The sequence below is a fragment of the Musca autumnalis genome, unplaced genomic scaffold (assembly GCF_047663935.1).
Source record: "Musca autumnalis isolate F117 unplaced genomic scaffold, ASM4766393v1 scaffold_1, whole genome shotgun sequence".
NCBI classification, from domain to species: Eukaryota; Metazoa; Arthropoda; class Insecta; order Diptera; family Muscidae; genus Musca; species Musca autumnalis.
The window spans coordinates 260423370-260427696 of record NW_027411644.1 but is presented as its reverse complement, the minus strand read 5'-3'; the positions used below and the strand labels follow the sequence as shown (position 1 = coordinate 260427696).

At 35.4% G+C, this 4327-nt stretch overlaps 1 long non-coding RNA gene across 1 annotated transcript; it reads left to right on the top strand.

Annotated features, from left to right (window-relative positions):
- Positions 1-1240: 1240 nt before the first annotated feature.
- Positions 1241-1568, top strand: LOC141391227 (uncharacterized). Its single transcript, XR_012409594.1, has 2 exons — positions 1241-1403; positions 1463-1568. It is a non-coding gene; the product is annotated as an uncharacterized lncRNA (long non-coding RNA).
- The last annotated feature ends 2759 nt before the right edge of the window (positions 1569-4327 follow it).

Below are 4327 nucleotides of genomic sequence, written 5' to 3'. Positions count from 1 at the left end.
GAAAATATATTATATTTACGTAGGACTTTTGGTATTGAAAGCGGGCTATGTAGGTCGACGCTTTCGTATAGCCCCCATACAAAATGACGCGTGACGCGTCGTCGTTTTAAGGAATTTTTAAGATATTTGGCCCATTTTGCCACCGAATTGGTTGTAATTTGGTACTTTGTGTCTCCAGAGGCCAGAAAACATTCGTACCAAAGTTGGGTTATATAGGTCCACGTTTTGGTATAGCCCCCATATAAGGCCCCTTATAAAGTACGCGTCATTTTAATATATTTTGAATGTATTAGACCCATTTGACCACAGAATTGGTTGTAACTTTGTATTTTGTGTTTCCAGAGGCTAAGAAACATTTCTACCATAAAACGTTTATATAGGTCCACATTTTGATATAGCCCCATAGGACGATATCTCCCGATTTTCGGTATTTTGAAGGTTTTGGCCTCATTATCACACCGAGATGGCTGAAATTTGGTATTTAGTGTTCGTTTGGGGTATGAAACTTTCCCCCAGAAATTTGTAAGTATAGGTCCACGCCATCATACAGCCCCCATAGAACGGTACATTCCGATTTTGGGTATTTTGAAGGTTGTGGCCATTTTAATCCACCGAAATGAATGAAAATTGTGGTGGAGGGTATAAAAAGTTAACGACCGAAGTTAACACTTTTCTTACTTGTTTTCTTGTTTGTACCCTTTTTGAGATATATAAGTTTACGTTGGGAAATTGCAGTCATGACATTGTTTCATATGGAGACGATACAGTCAGTGAATTGTCCCAGTTTGAACTTCTATATCTCAAAACAGCAAAACCTACGAAAATATCAGAGAGGACAATCTTGTAGAGAATTTTCACTGCTACTCCATTTTCGCTAGTTTCATTTTGACAGTGTTGCGGTTTCCAAGAAAATCCTGAAAACCTAAAAAAACCTAAAAATGTGAACTTTAACCGTGATTTATTTAAAAAGCGCTCCGGCGATTTTTTTTTTAATTTTCTCACCTATGAACATTGTAGTTTCCGAATCCCCAAAAACTTCCCAGGTGTAAGCTCCTTTAATTTAAAGTTGGCTCAAGAGCACCGTGATTTAATAGCTCATAAATTGATTTATTAGCTCATAAATATATTGTTATTGTATTTTTCTTGTGAACGTACGTGACTATTAAAATATTACATTTCAAACAATGATTATTCTTTTGCATATGAATGGCTTTCGTTTTGTGCATTAAGCCCTATTAACAATTAAACTATAAATGCAACGATTTCAAGTGAAACTTATTAATAAGTAACACTTGGTAACTAAATAACAGGTTCTAAAAAAATTCACTATGAAATTTCTTTCAATGGTTATGGGATTTGCAGTTTTGGCTCTTATGTACGGTTCAGGCGAAGCTTTCGTATCAGTAAGTCTTTAAACTAAAATAAGGAAAATAAACGCAAATTTTAATCATCGCATTTTTAGTTGGGAATGAATCATGGACGTACTCATGGACGAAAGTAAAGCAGTAATGCCTTATATTTGAAGTGAATTGGATATTTTAAATAATAAATAATTTTAATGTTTTAAATGTTGTTGCTCTCCTTTGTTTCCCATACCCCTTCTCATGTGTTTAATTTTTTTGGTATCTTATGAAGGGAAATTATCGTTTCCATATAAAAAAAAACTTGTTGCTACTTAGCTGCTTAGTAGGTGTAGAACTTTAAGAATAATTTATGAAGATATAAATTTATAAAGAAAACGGGTAGAACTCTGTTTCAGGGATAAGCGTTTAAACGTTCAAAACAACGTAGGTATACATGTACGTATTCTACTTTACAAATTCACACGTTGACACCCATGGAGCAAAACTAAATCTAAAATTTGTTTATTGTAAATAAAATTCGCAAATAAATAACCTTTTTGCACAAAACGAAAAAAAAAACAACTCTAAGAAATCCCCCAATTTTTCAGCTTAGCATCGGTGATATAAATGTATTTTAAGTGAAAATCGTATTTCAGCATTTGTCCAGGATTATCCTTAACAATTGAGAAATATTGAACAAATAACAACAGCAAGCATTCACATTCAAATTCCTGAACGGCAGCAGCAGCAATACGACTAGTACAACAAGGAAACATTCATTTTTAAAGCCATTGTGACAACATTTTTCTATTATTGGCCATTAAAAGGATTTAGTAGGACACACAGACATACACACAAAACCAATTCACCGATGTCGATTTTCCTAGTGATTTCTTACTCCAAGAAATATACGGTGTATTTCGAATAGAATTTTTCTACTTTTACTGAATAGAGTAGAAATTACGATTTTATAAGAATCCATAGCGGAAGGACAAATTGCATGGCAAAGGACAATCGTTAGGTTACAAAATGTCAAATGATTTAACAATATTGAGCACCGTTTGCCTTTTGGATTTAAGTAAATAAATACTATTATAGCGGGATATAATACGGTATTTGTTTTGCTTGGACAGTCGTTTGAACGAGGGAAGGATTGATCGAGAAAAAATATGCATACTTATTCACATTTTGTTTGTGGGTGGCGTAGGGATGAAAGATACCAAGCAACGGCCCTGACTGTCTTTAACATGGCAAAACCCTGGCGCACAGTGGTCCCACTTGTATGGATAGGAGTGCCACAAATAGTTGTAATCGAGTTAACGCCTCGAAATTTTAAACATAGTTTTATAACGAGCCCAAAAGGGAGAAAAACAAATTTAATGGATGTAGGTCCACATTTGGGTGTAGCCCCCATATGAAGGTACCCCCCGATTTTTATATTTTGACTATTTTAGCCAAATTTTCCCGTCGATTTGACTGTAATTTTTCATTTTGTGTTCTGAGGGAACAACATACCACCTTGCACGAAATGTTCAATATAGGTCCACGTTTAGGTATAGCACCCATATAAACGTACCTCCCTATAATCGTTATTTTGACGATTTTAGCCAGATTTTCTACCCGAGTTGGGTGTAATTTTGTATTTTGACTTCGGAGGGAAGATCACACGTCCGTGCAAAAAATGTTCAATATAGGTCCAAGTTTAGGTATTGCTCCCATATAAACGTACCTCCCGATATTCGGTATTTTGACGATTTTAGCCAAATTTTCCAACCAAGTTGGCTGTAATTTTGCATTTTAAGTTCTGAGGGAACACCATACCTCCTTTCAAAAAATGTTCAATATAGGTCCACGCTTCGATATAGCTCCCATATAAACGTACCTACCGATTTTCGGAATTTTGGCGATTTTACAGGCGTGGTATAAGGGGAATAACTTACAGGGTGGCAGATGGTGGCGGTGGATTCCTTTTTCTCATAAACTAGAGACTTTCCCTTGTATTTTACAAAAAATATGGACTTGCCCTTACGGGGCCAACTTTAGTAAAACTCAACATAAATTTATAGCAATGATATTAAAAATAGCAGAAAAAGTCATTTACAAAGAATTTATTTTTAAGGAACTTAGAAAACGAATTTTGAATTTGTTTTTTCGTAAAAATATTGTCAATGCCATCAACTATCAGTTTCATTTTGGAAATTGTACATGTACCTCTTAATTTTTTTATAATTTCTGCTTTGCGGATCTTTTTTCGTTTTTAAGGTACCACATAAAAATCTCAACTTCTTCGACTTAACTTGGCATATTACCGCTGTACATTGGCAAAAATAATACCAGATAATAAAAATTTAATGTGTTTAGGGAATATTAATTTCAATCGCAATCAAATTTGTCGACATAAATTTTTCGATTTTTGTCCACGGGCGAAACCACAGTGTGGCGGTATCTTGGTTCCTCTTTCATTTCAAGGAGTCTCACTGACTTCCCAATTGTGTCAATTGGGGAGCTGCCTATAACACCCGTTAATGGTAGTGAGTTAACACGTGTTGCCCGTTCACCCATAAAACGGTGTTTATTCTTTTTGCCAGGTTAAGATTCTTTATGTGGATTCATTTGACGTTTGCGCTGTGGCATTGACATTTGAAACGCAGTGGGCTTATTAAATCCGGTTGAGTGCAAACGGAGTATAAGAACGTTAAAAACTTGGATTGGTCGTTTCACTATTAACTTATCCCTCTCCAAAAAGCGACCAAGAAAAATAGACCCCTCTAAAATTGATAAATCCCGCAAACGTTTTATGGACTATGATCGGCGAAACTACACATGGAATGTTCAGACTCTTTATGGAGAAGGTATAGTTTACGCACTGGCAGATGTACTTGAAAAATACAAGGCCGATATTACTGCCATACAGGAAATACGATGGATTGGTAAAGGCGTAACAACAACACCTATAAGTGCCATGACATGCGGGAGTTACTAGA